This window comes from Neophocaena asiaeorientalis, unplaced genomic scaffold (genome assembly GCF_003031525.2).
Source record: "Neophocaena asiaeorientalis asiaeorientalis breed wild unplaced genomic scaffold, Neophocaena_asiaeorientalis_V1.1 scaffold781, whole genome shotgun sequence".
Lineage (NCBI taxonomy): Eukaryota > Metazoa > Chordata > Mammalia > Artiodactyla > Phocoenidae > Neophocaena > Neophocaena asiaeorientalis.
Genome location: NW_020172994.1, coordinates 470,177 through 487,256, shown reverse-complemented (window position 1 = coordinate 487,256; position 17,080 = coordinate 470,177). Strand labels below are relative to the sequence as shown.

The 17,080-nt window shown below is 41.1% G+C and overlaps 1 protein-coding gene across 5 annotated transcripts in view; it reads right to left on the bottom strand.

Annotated features, from left to right (window-relative positions):
* The window catches only part of CREM (cAMP responsive element modulator), a 65,902-nt gene extending 60,343 nt beyond the window's left edge, over nucleotides 1–5,559 (bottom strand). For all 5 annotated transcript variants that reach the window (XM_024742263.1, XM_024742267.1, XM_024742261.1 and 2 more), the window contains exon 1: nucleotides 5,349–5,559. The gene's annotated coding sequence lies outside the window, so the exon portion shown is untranslated. The remainder of the gene's footprint in view (nucleotides 1–5,348) is intronic.
* Between the last annotated feature and the right edge of the window lie 11,521 nt (nucleotides 5,560–17,080).

The following is a 17,080-nucleotide window of genomic DNA, read 5'->3' as shown; positions in this document are numbered from 1 at the left end:
GGTGGCAACGCGGTCTAGTGGTCGTAGCATAGCAGTGTGCGATATAAACAGTGTGGCACTGGAGGTTGATCTGGGTGTTGAGTTCTACCCCTTATTAGCTATGGTTTTTGCAAGAAAGGCAAAATAAAGACCCCACTGCAATTAGCACGGTCAAAACAAAAAGAAAAGAACGTGGAATAAAGGGAAGTACACCTCTAATGGAAGCAGGAAGAGAAAGAACACAGAAAAGTATAATCTGTTTCTTGAGTTCTGGATGAAGAAAGGTTTTAGCTCTTTGGGAAAGTAGAAGATCCTCAGAGGTTAACTATGATTTAAGCAGCAAAGCAAGTAAGGTTTGAAAGAAAGTAGGAGAAGAATGTGAAGCTTACATTGTAAAGCTGGTCCTCCTCAACCAAGTCAATTAAGAAACTGGGAAAAGGCAGGCTAGCTAGGAGAGAGAAGTACAGTTGACCCTTGAACAACACAGGTTTGAAACGGTATGGGTCCACTTATATGCAAATTCTTTTCAATAAATATATTGGAGGGACTTCCCTGGTAGTCTAGTGGTAAAGCATCTGCCTTCCAATGCAGGGGACACGAGTTCGATCCCTGGTCAGGGAACTAAGATCCCACGTGTCATTGGGGGCAACTAAGCCCACACACCACAACTAGAGAGAGAAAACCCACGTGCCGCAACTAGAGAGAAGCCCACGCGCCACAACGATAGATCCAGCACAGCTCAGCAAAGGTCCTGCGTGTCGCAACTAAGACCCGATGCAGCAAAAATAAATAAAAACAAATAAATAAATTAATTAAAATATATTGGAAAATTTTTTGGAGATTTGCAATAAGCTGAAAAACTCACAGATGAAACTCATAGCCTATAATTATTGAAAAAAGAAAAAGGTATGTCATGAAAGTGTAAAATATATGTAGATACTAGTCTATCCTTACACAGGCATAAGGTGATATTTAATAAAAATAATGTGTTAGTTTTCTTACTGTTTTATAACTTTGCTTTCAAAGAACTACATTACTGTACAGTATTCCTCTCTCTCATAGTTGGAGGAACTGCAAATCAGCTATCATCACAGGTAAGTGGTTTTTTTAAAAAAAGTAACAATGTTTTCAATACTGTATTATGAATATGACTGTAATACTGTATGCCATAAATTTCTACAATGATTCATTCATTAGTGTTTGGGCTAGGCTACCGTGAAGCAATCATATCAATTACACTAGGCAATCATATTGCTGCTTCTGCGCTATTAATGTATGAATCGTTATACCTATAAATAAATACAGATTTCTTTTTCACATTATCTTTTCATTTTTGATGTCAAGTGTCAGTAATACATATTACATCTGCAGTGTTTTGTATCATATGACAATACTGATGTAGGTACAGACAAATGATTCATCTCATAAATTTATGGTATTGATAAATACAGTACAGTACTGTAAAGGTATTTCTCTTCCTTATGATTTTCTTAATACCATTTTCTTTTCTCTCGCTTACTTTACTGTGAGAATACAGTATATAATACATATAACATACAAAACATGCTTTAACTGACTGTTTACATTATTGGTAAGGTTTTCTGGTCAACAGCAGGCTATTAGCAGTTAAATTTTGGGGGAGTCAAAAGTTATACAGGGATACTCAACTGAGCAGCAGTCGGCGCCCCTAACTCCCACGTTGCTCAAGAGTCAACTGTAATTACAAAAAGCCACGTGTGTGAAGTTGACAGGGATGCGCCTATGGTTATTATGCATTTTAGGGGAAGGAGATTAGTACAGGAAAAACAAAGCAATACAGTAGTAGTATAAGGAAATTATGCCACTTTCAAAGTTTTGTAATCTTTGTGAAGTAAAGTTAGAATAACTTTCAAATAACAAGTTTTACACTTTTGTGTAAAAACAGAAGTGGCCAGGAACAGTTCTTCTAAATAATTATTTGAAACACTTGTAAATATTGTCTTTACTATTTTGAATATGAATCATACAGAAAATCAGGCAGCATTCTAATACAGATTCAAGGCCACTCCAGTTTAATTGCTTCAGATACCCATTATTATTTAAGAAATCTAAACTCTTTACTAAAATCACCAAAGGATTAACTATTCAAGCATCCCTTTTTCAGTTCATTCCCCACCTGGTGCCTGCTTTCGTCTATTTCAGTCAACCGAACAGCAGAATCCACTGCTAAGGAGGAAATGAAAAATGAAATTCAAATAGTCATGGCCTATCTCCACCTTTCCAAGCACACCCCGCCAGGCCGAGCCCCCGCCCCATTTCCTGAAGGGAAACATAACTTTCAATCTATTGGGGAAGTTATTTGCTTGGCTAATCATTGTAGGGCTTTTCTTTCAACAGAACACTTCATTACCGCACTTTAAGTACATTTCAAAACATTTATTTACACATAAAGTACAACTGCATTGACTACTAACTAGCAAATCTGGGAAAGAGTATATGACACTGGAATTAGCTAAGGTTCACAGAGACGAATATCAACGTTATTATACTTACCTAAGTTGGTCCTATCTTGTGTATATGAACAAAACTAGTACCTAAGTGTAGAAACATGCCTAAATAAGTTCAATATAACTCTTCCATCAATTTTAAGAGGTGCAAAAGCATCCCAAGTGTCTTTATGCGTGATATATAGTTGCCCCAATTCCAGAGCTGGAAGCTCTCATCATAATCAAGGCTAGGATATAAATTCCTAAGCATTTCTAGGCAAAAAAATAATTTTTGTGCTACCAATGAAAAAAAAGAGGCTGTTTGAGAATATGAACAAAACTCTATGACATTTGACATTCTGAGTTAGGATGGTCTAATTTTAAATCTTTTGAGTTAAAAAAACAAAAACTTCACTAAGATAACCTTGAAGAAACTGAGTTTGTTTTCTGGAATTCTCAAAAGTAATGTCAGAATCACATGAACCCCACTGTTAAAATTTCACAGGGTTTCATTTTGACATTTGATTGGTCTGGTTGTACTTTTCTGTTCAGAAAGTATGCATGAAGATGCTTCCCATTTGGGGAGAACTGAGAGACTTCAAAAGAGCCTCACAAAAAGTTGCTAGTAAGCTTTTCTTGGAGGCAAGCATCCTTCTTCACCAGTGAGTTATTTAAACAGTGCTAAATAACCTACTAGCTCATGCCTTCACTCAAAATGGTTTCACATATACCTTGCCAGTAATTTCCCATAACACTCCTGGGAAGGTCAGTCAAGATTTGCAAACTAGGTATTTTTAAAAATTGCTATAACTGTATTATACCAATAAGACTTGGCTTGTTTTCATGAGTAATATTTAGATAAATCCCAGCTAATGTCATCCTTAGGTTTTCCTCTTCATTCTCCCTTATTGGCTACTGGATATCCTACAGCATCATTAAAAGAAAATCCATGAATGAGAGATTTACTTTTAAGAACAGGGCACTCTTTATTGTGTGATTCCCATGGTAAAAAGTATTTTAAACACCCTGTTCTCTTTAAAATGAAATTAACAAAATGATTTTAAATGTTTACTTCTACATATGTATAATGGATGAGAAACACTTTCCTTGAAATCTATACTTTTACAATATATATATACTTGTACTGATAATATTGTAATTGTATTCAATGCACACACTGCTATTATCAAAGTTGACTTTTATATTTGTTGACATCAGTTCAATAAAGTAGAAATACTTAACAGAATTCAAAGACATTTCAGGTTTATTTCCTTAATGACCAATACTGATTGCATGTCAAAACATCAATGGTTCAACTGTTAAGTGTTTGCATTGTTCAGTTTTATGTTTAAAAGTCTACCTAAATGGGACAAGACATTTAAGCACTTTCCAATAGACTACCCACTTCAACAATAAGCCTGACTTACTTTTCTGGCCGAATATTAACCTGTAGAGAATACCAGGTTGGGGAAAACAGGATCAGGAATATACGTCTATACTGGTAAAGATTCAGTCAGTATTCCTTACGTATGTTAACAACCTGAAACTCTTCCTTACTTTTCATGAAATATGCATAATTTTAAACATGATTTCATATTTTAATCATGTAGTGATTTGCCCCAATAGGAAACTAGAGTAGTCTATGGAGTCTGGAGTTTGTTAAACTCACCCAATTTCAGTAAACTGCTGGGACAATGTGAAAACAAAAAGACTAAAGAGCTCCTTTGTGTTTACACATTCAATAAAAATTTATTCATACACTCATAAAATGTGTACACAAAACATCCGTGTAATTACAACTTCACACTCACCAAAGCGACTCCAGGTTGAACAGTCACTGGGCAAGCATTTGCTTACACCGAACTATTTACAGATGCACCAAAAATGTTTGTGTCATTACCAACACTTAACATGACAATGCTTTCAGTGTTTACTCATCCAGGATCAAATCCATTGAAAAGCTGCGTTTGGATCAATAAGCAGCTTTTTAAACATCAGTATCTTAATACTTAGCATAAGTTGGCCAAAATACATTGTTTGCAATTTGCCTTTCTTTGGGGGAAAAAAGTTCCTTTAAGTTCAAAGACTACGACTTTGAAGGGAAAGCAGCTTGTTATCCAAAAGCAGGATCAAGACTAGGAGAAAAACATGGTACCCACGGGGAAAAAACTAGAGAACACGAATTATTCATGTAATCTAATCTTCACACTGGACCTCTAGCCCTGCGTATCTCGGTTTGTGTTTGTTTCCAGGGAGGGTGGCTGCACTCCCAGCAGCCCGGCGAATTAGGCAGGAAAGGAAAAGTTGTTCGGAAGCCGCTCCGGTGAGCCGCCCGGTTACAAGGCCTCCAGTGCGGACCGACGCTGGTCCCGCGGGTCAGCATCGCTCTGACCCCGGCCGGCCGGCCGCCCCTTCCCGAGCCGCGCAGGGAGCGTGAGTGGCTCACACTCGGGACCGGGTCCGGGTCCCGGCGGGGACCGCGGGGAAGACGTCCGAGGACGCGCGTCCCTCTCAGTTCGCGCTCCGGCTCCGGAGGCCTTGCCGGGCTGACTGGTCCCGGCGAAAAGGGGACGCGGGGAACAAGGGCGGCGCGCCTTCCAGCAGCGCCGTGGCAGCGTCCCTCTCGCTCGGTCTCGGGCCGCGAGGACCGGGAGGCGGCGGCTCTGGCGAGCGACGAGAGAGGACGGAGCCACGTCGCCCGCCTGTCCGGCGGCCTCCGCTCCCTCGGAGCCGGAGAGGTGGCCCCTCGGAAAGCGCCCGCCGGGTGCGCGGGGCAAACAGCGGGGGCGGCTGGGGCTAACCGCTCCGCCCTGCCCCCTCTCCGTCGCCCCCGCCTTAGGCTCCGCCGGCCCCGCCTTAGGCTCCGCCGACCCCGCCGGCCCCGCCGGCCGGCGCGCCACTTACCCGCCGCGAAGCGATTTACGTAGCGGGCCTCGTCACTGCTTACGGACGCGAGGAGGTGGGACGACAAGCCCCACCGGGACCGGCGCCGGCCCACGTCGCTCCACGTCAGCACTGATGCGGCCACCGCGGCCTACCCGCCGAGCGCGACCCAACGCGACGTCGCAGCCGCCCGCCCGCGGCCTCGAGTCCGCCCGCCCGCCGGCCCAGCTCCGCGCTGCACCTGCCTCTGCCCGGGGGACGCCGCGTGAATCCACGCTCGAACCCCGCCCCCTGCCGGCCGCCGGAGGGGGTGCGGCGCCGACAATCCAACAATTGAATGGAACGGGGCGGGAGAGGGGGGGTTGAGGGGCGGAGCTGAGGGTGAACTGGGGGCGGGGTCTGAGGTGGGGGAGGAGGAGGTCGGGGCCCGAGGACGAAGAGGAGGAGCGTGGCTGGGGGCGGGGCCTGAGGGTTGGGGACTAGAAGGAATTGGGTCTGAGAACGGGGGAGGAGGGGCCAGGGGCGAGGCCGGGAGGAGGAAGTAGGCTGGTTGGGGAGGAAGACCGCGTCGGGGGCGGGGCCTAAGGGGCGGGCGGGGAAACCGGAAGCTGTCCTGCGGCCTCCACTCCCGGAAGCCAGTCGATTGGGAAATGAGCCGAGGTTGCGGCGGTGTCCTGCGTGGAAGTCGCTTCACCTAGGGGAGTCGCCAGCTGCCAGCCGAGGCCCGCGGGCGCATCCTGCGGACCCCACCTCAACGCCGCCGGCCTCAAGGCCCGGAGACCGCGTCCGCTGCCAAATTCCGACGACCCTGTCTGTGCGTCAGTGTCACGGAGACACAGCGGGGTCCCCACTTGGTGATGTGACAGAGGACAGAAAGGCTTTTTGGTAACAAGCAAAAGCCCCCGCCTGGAAGAGGGAAGAGTTTCGTTTTCGTCCAGCTGGGAACCCGGGGCTTTCCAGTAAGAGGGGCGGCCCCGGCCGGTAGAACAGTCACCTGTTTTACACCAGGAAGCCGGTTATAACGGTGACCCAACGCCCGACCTTCGGTTCTCAGGAGTGGGTCACGCCGAGAACCGCCGTCAAGGACACTACTTGAAAAGTTGCTGAGTAAAGAAAATAAAAGCATAATCCACGTAGTGCAGGTGAAGAAGGGCAGCTTTGTGAAATACTAGAGTCCCAGTGGAGTTCAGGGGAAAATACTGAACTGTTCAGTGCTAGATTACGACCAATCCGAACTACTGGCAGCTGTAATGCGTACTAGCGGAGATAAGAGGATAAACACCTGGTAAATTCACGTCCTCCTTTCCACATTGGCAGAGTTTTGAAATTCTTCCTTCCGGGGCGATAGATGATGCCTGTCTCCACCTCCTTGTAAGAATGAATTTCTTAATGAGGAACACTAAGACACTAATGAAAAAGTTAAATTTAAAAATTAACCAAGTCCTTTTGTGTGTGTGCTGAGGTAGGGCTGTCACAGAACATTTAATCGTAAGTTATCAATACAGCTCATGTTAGCTCAGAAAAAGAAAAAAAAAAAAAGGAGTCATTAGAAGGAAAGAGAAGAAAAAAAGACCAGATTGCTAAACCTGAAAAATCATAACATTCGTTTTAGTCAAGGGTGACCATGTGCTGGATGAATAGATTTTTAGCTTCGAGTGATTTAGGGGAAATTGTGATCACTCTCCTTTCCAAAACATTGTTCTCCACCTACTTGTTTATTCCTAAATTTCTTTAACAACGTATACATTCTTATAGGTAGAATCCATTAGATAAAGGTCTCAAAATGCAAGTATGAGTGCTAAGTCAATGTATACTAAGATACGAATGTCATACACAATCCTTGAGAGCAGGGGGAGAGTACCTGGGGTCTGAAGAGAGAGGGCAGGAGATAGCAGGAAAGGTACACGTAGTCACCTATTGCTGGTATGACAAATTCACACAAACTTAGTGGCTTAAAACACAAATTTATTACCTAGAAGTTCTATGGGCTAAAATCAAGGGGTTGGCTCCAGGGAAGAGTCCATTTCCTTGCCTTTTCCAGCTTCTAGAGGCCACCCACATTCCTTGGCTCGCGGCCCTTTTCCTCCCTCTTCAAAGCCAGCAACAGCTGGTTGAGTTCTTCTTATGCTGCCATCTCTCTGATTCTTTCTCATACCTCTCTCTTCCACTTATATGAACCCTTGTGATTACAGTGGGTCCACCTTGAGAATCCAGGATAATCTCCCCGTCTCAAAATCAGGTGATTAGCAACCTTATTTCCCCCTTTACCATGTAACCTAACATATTCGACAGGTTATAGGGGTTAGGATGTGGACATCTTTGGAGGGGCCATTATTCTGCCAGCACACAGTGAAGGATTCCAAAAGAAGCTTGAGCTTCTGAGACAAATCACCTGCTTCTCAGGGTCATCCCTTGTAAAGAATTCAAGCATTTGATTGGAAATGCCAGTAACTGATTTTTCAGTTTCTCATATTTATACTTCAAGATTATAGTAAAATCTAAAATGGTTACCAGGGATAGAGAGGAGGAACACGGTTATATTCTCGTTTTGTGTGATCAGCCACTGTAGGGTTAACAAGTGTCTTCATAATTTGCACTGAGTAGGACCTAGTCTAAATGCCAGCTTTGTTCAAATCTAATTTTCATAGATCATTTAAAGGGGAATTGTATCCACAACAATTATCCCTGTCACAGAATAGGGATTCATATCAGGCCACAAGAATCAAAGCCATGCAATTTCTTGTTTTCAAAGTATTTTTTTACTATTTTCCCTATACTACCAATATTTCACTCCTAATGTGTTTGTTTTACTAATTTACTGCAGAATAGAATTAGAAAACAGATTTACTTTAAAATAATTTACACAATCCCTTTGTATTCAAGCTTTAGGCTTTAAGACTGACAAATACAGTGTGCCAATTTAAATATTTGAGAATGGTAGCACAAGTCCATGTAATAGGTACTTGACTTATGATTCTCTAATTTGCTGTTTGGCAAGAAATGTTTCACTCTACTAGAAAGTTAACAGTTCTAGGGTCCAACAGAGAAAATATCCTTTTATGTGTGGGTGTGTGTACTTTGTTTTTTGAGTTTGGTAAACTTAAACTTCCAAAGCTAATGTGCTCTGAACTCAGCAGAATATTTAGAACGATTGTTAAAGGATGAATATTATAATACAAACTCAGGCCACTGAATTCTTTAAAACTATGAGATTATTTATAGCCATTAGACTATCCTGTCTCATTTTAAAAATAATATATAATGAAAATCTACTTTCAAATATTTTTGATACTTTGTTCATCTTGGATTTTTGCATTAAATTTTATTTTTTAAATATTATATTCAAATGTTATTTATTTTGATTACTGAGTTTTTTGTGCCATCATAAATTCTGTGCCCAAGATGGGTGGCTCGCTCCTATCACAGTATCCCAGTCTTGATCTGCAGCTCATATTCAAATCTTATCAATTTTCCCAACATTAGTGTCAATAGCAGTCTTCTCCCATCCATGATCCCATATGGATTCATGCATTGCACTTCTCTGTTTATGTCTCCTTATTCTGGAGCTGTTCCGCAACCTTTTCTTTCTTTCTTTTTTTAAAATTAATTTTATTTATTTATTTTTGGCTGTGTTGGGTCTTCATTGCTGTGCGCGGGCTTTCTCTAGTTGTGGCTAGTGGGGGCTACTCTTCGTCGTGGTGCGCGGGCTTCTTACTGCGGTGGCTTCTCGTTGGGGAGCACAGGCTCTAGGCATGTGGGCTCAGTATTGTGGCTTACTTGCTCTAGAGCGCAGGCTCAGTAGTTGTGGCCCACGGGCTTAGTTGCTCCACAGCATGTGGGATCTTCCCGGACCAGGGCTCAAACCCATGTCCCCTGCATTGGCAGGCTGATTCTTAACCACTGTGCCACCAGGGAAGTCCCCAACCTTTTCTTTCTTAACCTTGATATTTTGAAGGGAATAGGCTAGTTATTTTGTAAAAGGTCAATTAAAAAAAAAAAACTATGGAGACAGACTTCATTCAAGGAGAACAGTCAACAGTGATTACATTATGGCTTAAATAGGCTTCATGGTACTATTACTTCTACTATTTTTGTCATGGAAAAATATTTTTCCTTCTAAACAGTTAATTTTTCATCAAACTTTTAGAATATAGTCCATCTATAAATTCGATATAATGTTCAAATTCAGAGATTAATGAATTGGTAATAAAATGTCCTGAACTAACTCTTGACGCGTGAAAATCAAGATAGGATGGATTTTTCATGCTCTCAGTTCCTGGACGAGCCACTGCAGGCCCTTTGCACATGCCCGTGCCGTTCCCTCTGACTGTAATGCTTTTCCCTTTCTTTTGCCTAGTTAATTTCTATTCATCCTTCAGGGCTTAGCTCATTCTATCTTCTTCAGTGAAGTTTCCCTTGGCACACTGGATTCAGCCCCTTTAACCATTTATATGCTTTCATTTTACTTAGACTTCTCTTTGGTAGCACTTATAATTTTAATTAAGTAATTATGTCAACGTGTATTTAAAGCCTATCTCCCCTGTCAGAATATAAACTCCATGATGACATCTGTCTTATTCAACACTGTTTCCCTAATAACTTCTGAATTATTCCTCAGACTCAAAAACAGGAAGAAAAGATATTATGGGTGATGCATTAAGTAACTCCCAACACAGTTGCATATTAGGCTCTTAAATACCTGTTTGTTTGCTTTTCTTCTACTTATGCGGTTGAGGGCCATGTGCTAGCGATGGTTAATAACTGTTTTCTAAAAAGATGAGGACTAAGATCCTGTTATCCAATGAACAGGAAAAAATGTTAAAAAAGCACTTGAAGTGAGAGATTAGCCAGTGTGTCTCTGTAAAACACAAGGGAAATGATATCCATATTATTTTGTATTTAAAATGCCTTATTTTTATGCATGCTCCATCAATAATAAGTACTTTAACTAGAATTTACCAAGTTCTTGCTCTTCATAAATTGACAGCCTCTTATTTTGTAGGTTATAGTGCCATCATGTGGATACTTCATTTTCCTAAAATAAAATGTAACATTTTTGTAACAGAGACTAGAAAACTATGATTGGGAAACACAGCCATTCCCACACCCAGGCAAAACAACTTATAATTCAGTACTGGTTCCTAAGACCAGCTGTGTATAGATTCACTTGGGGACTTCTGAATCTGAGTTGTAAGCGTGCAGAATTTGGAAGCATTCATTTAAATGGTAAAAGAAGCCTTACAAGAAGATGTGGCTGGGATATTGGGATATACATATGCATATAGCTGATTCACTTTGTTATACAGCAGAAACTAACACAACGTTGTAAAGCAATTATGCTCCAATAAAGATGTTTAAAAAAAAAAGAAAGAAAAAAGAAACCTTACAAATAAAATAGCTTGAAGATTCATGCAGTCCCTATGGATGGTCAGGTTTTTTTTTTCTTAACTTACGTTTATTGGTTTATTGTAAAGGATACAGGTGAATAGCTAGACGAAGCTAGATGAATAGGTACATAGGTCTGGAAGGGTCCCAAGTGCAAGAGCTTCTGTCCCTTGGAGTTGGGGTGTGTTTACCAACCTGGAAGCTCTCAGAATCCCATAGTTTAGAGATTTTAAGGAGGCTGCGTCATGCAGGTAAACACCAGCTCCCTTTCCTCCCTGGAAGTTGAAAGTTCCAAGCTTCAAATCATGGCTTGGTCTTTCAGGTGACCAGACCCCAGACCAGAAGCTATCCAGGAGGCCACCGACAGTTACTTCATTAGAACAAAAGATGCTTCTACTTTTTATGGCTGAGTAATATTCCATTGTATTGGGTTGGTCAAAAAGTTCGTTCAGGTTTTTCTGCACCACCTTACTGAAAAACCCAAATGAACTTTTGGCCAGCCCAGTATATATGTACCACATCTTCTTTATCCATTCCTCTGTTGATGGACATTTAGGTTGCTTCCATGTCCTAGCTATTGACATATATACACTATTGATACTATGTATAAAATAGATAACTAATGAGAACCTACTGTATGGCACAGGGAACTACTCAGTGCTCTGTGGTGACCTAAATGGGAAGGAAATCCAAAAAAGAGGGGATATATGTATATGTATAGTTGACTCACTTTGCTGTACAGCAGAAACTAACACAACATTGTAAAGCAACTATACTCTGATGAAAATTAATTTTAAAAAAAGATGCTTCTATCACTCAGGAAATTCCAAGGGACTTAGGAGCTCTGTGTCAGGAACCAGGGGCAGTGACCATATATATATTTCTTATTATGTTACAATTAGCCATTCTATAGGTGCACTGAGGTATCTCACTGTCATTTTTTTTTTGCATTTCCCCAGTGACTAAGGATGTTAAGTTGAGTAATGTTTCATGTGTTCATTTTCCCTCTCTATATCTTTGGTGAAGTGTCTTTGCTCATTTTTTAATTGGTTTTTAAATTTTCTTACTATTGACCTTTGAGAATTATTTACACATTCTGGATGAAAGTCCTTATTATATGTGTTTTGCAAGTACTTCCTCCCTGTCTCAGCTTGTATCTTTATTATCCTAATAATGGATTTCAAAGAGAAGTTTTTAACTTTGATGAAATCCAGTCTATTAATTTGTTATTTTATGGATCAAGCCTTCAGTGTCATACCTAAAAAATCTTTTCCTAAAGAACAAAGATTTTTCTTGTATGTTTTCTTCTGGAAGAATAATAATTTCAGGTTTTACTGACCAGGTTTTTAAAATTTCCTTTATTTATGGTTAGGAGGCTGTGAAAAAGAAATCATGGGCCAAAGTCTTTTTGCCATGTTCTGAAAAGGCAATATCCAAAGGTAATACTCTTTACATTAATACCCATTTTAATATAAAGAGTAAACAGAATCATCTCAGACTTGCCCAGGAGAGCAATAAAGTCTAAGGAAAAGTCTTCTTTATCTCAGCACATGGCAAACTCATTGCTTAGGCCAAAAATCTGATTATAATCCCTGAGGTTTTTCTTTCTCTCACTTAGAAGTGGCAAACCCATTCATGCTACCTCTAAAATAATTCCCTAATCCATCCACTTCTCACTATCTTCTATTCTAAAAGCCCTAATCCAAGACACTAGCATCTCTTGCTGTGACATTGTGATAATATCCTAACTGGTCTCTCTGTTTCCATTCTTGCCCCCTGTTACGGACTGAATTGTGTCTCCCCACTCAAATTCATATGTCAGTGTCCCAACCCCCATTACCTCTGAATGTAATCATGTTTGCAGATAAGGTCTTTAAAGAGGTGATTAAATTAAAATGAGGCCCTTAGCATGGGGACCTAATCCTATATGACTAGTATTCTCATAAGAAGAGGGAGACGTCCCAGGAGTGTGTGCACAGAGGGGTGAACGTGTGAAGAGACAGGAAGCCATCTGCAAGCCAAGGAGAGGGGCCTGGAACAGATGCTCCCTTTATGGCCCTCAGAGGAAACCAACCCACCGGCTCCTTGATCTTGGATTTCCGGCCTCCAAAACTGTGAGAAAACAAATTTCTGTTGTTTAAGGCAACCCAGTTCATTGTATTTTTGTTGAGGCAGCCCTAGAAATCCAATACACCCTTCTACAGCCTAGTGAATTTTCAAAATATGGTAAACCAAATCATATTGTTACCCATGCTTAAAAGCCTCCAGAGATTTCCTAATGTGGTTAAAATGAAATCTAAACTTCTTACCGTAGCGTACAAGGTCCTACAAGACCTGGTCTTTGTCTTCCTTTTCAATTTCATGCTGTAATACTCTCCTCTTTGCTCGCTATGCTCTGATCATACTGGCTGTCTTTCTAGTCCACAAACACACCAAACTCATGTCTTCTTCAGGCTTTTTTCATTTGCTGTTTCCTCTCTGGAAATCTTGTTCTGTAGATCATTGTGTGACTGGCACCTTCTCTGTTCAGAGAGGCCTTTGCTAATCATCTTAGCTAACACATTACCCCCATCACTTTATTCCATTACTGTGTTTAATTTTCTTTATTAATTGCTAGATTTCAATGACCTTTTTCATTTCTTTACCTGGTTATTATCTGCCTCTCCTCACTAGAATGTAAGTTCACTGAGGCCAGGACCCTATGAATGCTGTGCCTGGCACCTAGGACATTACATGACACATAGTAGGTATGCAATAACAACACAGTGAATGAAAGAAGGATGTGTAAATACGTGCATAATTCAGCCTGGTTGAAGTGTTTCGGGTTTTTTTTTAAAAAAAATTAATTCAATAAATATTGACCACCTTTGTGACAACTGACAAGTTCTAAGGAGACTCAGGCAGTCCTATGGAGAGGCCAGACGGACCACATGGAAACAAGGCCTCCTCCCAGCAGTCATGGAGGGACTGAGGCCTCTGCCAACAGCAATGCGGGTGAGCCCAGAAGCAGATCTTCCAGCCAGTCAGCCCTTCAGTGACTGGAGCCCAGGCCAGTATCTTGACTGAAATCTCGTGAGAAACCCCAAGCAAGAACCATTCAGCCAAGCCCCTCTGAAATGCCTGACCCACAGAACCCGGGAGAAAATAAATATTTATTCTTTTAAGCCAGTGAGTTTGGGGATAATTTGTTGCACAGCAACAGATAACTGATAGATTCACAAACCTGGAATCTAGGATTCGTCCTTGATAACTTTCTCCTCCTTCAATTCCAATGTCAAAGCCATCTACCCATCTCCCAAATCTTCCATTTCTCCCTGTCTTTCCCTCCACTATCCTAGTCAGTTCTCTCTTAGGCAAGTGCAATAATTTTTAAACTGTTCAGACTGCATCCATTTTGGCCTCTAGTTCTCCACGCGGAGGCTAAAGTGTTCTCTTCCAAACGCACAAATCTCATGAACTCCTCACTTCCCTCTAAATACTTACAATGATAAGTGCTAAATTCAAGGTAATCTCAGAGATTACAGTACACAGAAAGGAGCAACAGGGCTTCCCTGGTGGCGCCGATGCAGGGGACGCGGGTTTGCGCCCTGGTCCGGGAAGATCCCACACGCTGCGGAGCGGCTAGGCCCGTGAGCCATGGCCGCTGAGCCTGCGCATCCGGAGCCTGTGCTCTGCAACGGGAGGGGCCACAACGGTGAGAGTCCTGCGTACCAAAAAAAAAAAAAAAAAGAGGAGCAACAAACTTATTGCGAGTAGGAGTCAGGTCTCCTACTTTTTTATTAATAATTTTTCAATAGGTAATATATGAACATGGTACATAATTTTGATGACACCAGAGGGCATACCATGAAAGGTACAACTCTCTCCTGTCTCTATGCCCCCAGTTCATTCCAGAGGCTACACTTATGTAGTTTTTGAATATATCTTTCTAGATGTACTTTATAAATATCTATTGACAGTTATGGGAAGTGCTTGAAGTAACCTACCCTTGTCTCTAAAATCTTGACCTTCAGCCTGCTTTCAAACCCATTTCTTATAAATTCCTTTTCAGGTCATAACCACTCTGCTTTCAAAACCATGTAAAGGCAATGCAGATATATTTTATCCTTTTTCTTTATTGCCAGAAGGAGTTATAATGATAAGAGCAAACCCACACATTTTGATTTAGCCTCCAGCCCTCTAACCCTTTAATTCTTTGTTTCAATAATTGTTGAGGATATATTTTTTTCTCATCTTTCATAACTCTCTACATATAAAATACATTGTCTCATGCCAACATCTCATTTTGCGTGTGAAATTTTTTTTCTTACACTGTTTGTTGTTGTTTTTAATTTAAGGAGGCTGCTTCTTTCAGGATCCAGGTTCATGGCTTCTCATAAAACTTGTGACTAACATTAGTTGTACTCCCTTTGTTGGATATAATTATTTAATTTTTTTGTAACCTAAATCCAGGCCATCACATTTAACCCTTGTTAAATATCATGCTGTTTGTTTCATTTCTGGAACCTGAGTATATCTTTAAGAATCTTGATTCTGCAATGACCTACAAATTGAATTAATTTGACATTGATTTACTGAGTGCCTAGTATTTGCACATTACTATGCTTTCCTAAAATTTCACCTATCTTTAGCACAACTAAGAATTAGAAGAGAAGGCCAGCAATCCCTTCTTCCCCACCACACCAAGGTTCTAGGCAACCGAGAAAAATGAGGAGTCAAAAAGACTGAGAAAGCAAAAAGGGCAGGAAAGAAAAGAGAAGGAGGCCAGAAAGTCAAGAGGCTAAGCTCAATGGGAAAAGTAGAGAAATGTCTTGCACCACCTTCTGAGCTGTGTGTGTTTCATAAATGTGTATGTATGTTTGTGTCATAGTAACATTGTTTTTGTACAGCTAATAGACTGTATTTAAGCTCTTCCAGATGTCAGAGACAGAAATGATTTACCATAACGTTAATGAATCTTGAATTTCCTTTCCAAGGCCCTCTGTGGGGCTCTAACGTGTTTTTAATTTGTAATTTTATATTCTTTTTCTTAAAGATGACCCTTCCAATCCCAGATCTGGTGAGGTTACATTTTACCGTGAAGTTTTAGGATAAATAGAGGGGGAAGGATGAATGGGGGACAGAATATGAGGTCAATGTTAGTTCAGACGGGCTGAATGAAAATGTTTTGAGTCAAGTAGATTTTTTGTGGGACTACCCGGAAGTCTCATTGGTTTCTGGCTTTGATCATTTGTAAAAATCCAACAGATTAGACACTGAATGAAAAAATATCAAGGGAGCTTTGCATACTGATTAGAGAGCTTTTCATACTGATTTTACAACTAGTTCTTTCCCTTAATAGCATTATTCACTTTAGGTTTTATGGAATTTCAACAATTTGGACTGGAAATAACGTTGAATGTCACCTAGTTCAAGTTTCTTATTTTATTACTGAGACACAGACATTTAAATGACTTGTGTGATGTTACAGCTACAAAACAGATCTCCTGTTTCTTGTGCTCTATTATGTCTACTCCCTCTAATTAGAAACTATTCCCTTTGGTGTGCTAAAATGAGAGCAATAAGCTGAACACTAGCTGTGCTACTACCAATGTCAAAAACAGCTGCTCTATTCAACATCCATTTACGATAAAAACTCTCCAGAAATTGGGCATAGAGGGAACTTACCTCAACATAATAAAGGCCATATATGACAAACCCACAGTAACATCACACTCAACAGTGAAAAGCTGAAAGCATTTCCTCTGAGATCAGGAATAAGACAAGGATGCCCACTCTTGCCTCTTTTATTCAACATAGTTTTGGAAGTCCCAGCCACGGCAATCAGAGAAGAAAAAGAAATAAAAGGAATCCAAATTGGAAAAGAAGAAGAAAAACTGTCACTGTTTGCAGATGACATGACACTATACATAGAACATGCTAAAGACACTACCAATTGTCAATTGGGGGAGACAGACATTAAAAAAACATCGTGCAAATAATTACTTGATTATACTTGTGATAAGGGTTATAAAGAAAAGTACAAAAGATTATAAGGACGTGAAACAGGAACCCGATCACGTCTAAGGAGCAGGTTGGCGCTCCTGAACAAGAAACTTTTAAGCTAAATCTTGAAGGATGGTAGAAGTTATCTTGGAGAAGAGTCAGTACAGAATTGTTCTGGGCAAGGGATGCTTGTGGAAAGGCTCTGCATTATGAAGGAGTCTGGCATCTGAGGAAGTGCAAGAGCACCAATGTGGCTGGAGCATGGTACACACAGAGAGAGCAGCCAAGGCTAGAAAATGAGGCAGGCGCCAGAGCACAAAGTCTCTTTTTTTTTTTTTTTTTTTTTTTTTGGTCAGGGGGCCCCCCCCCCTCGGGGCCCCCCC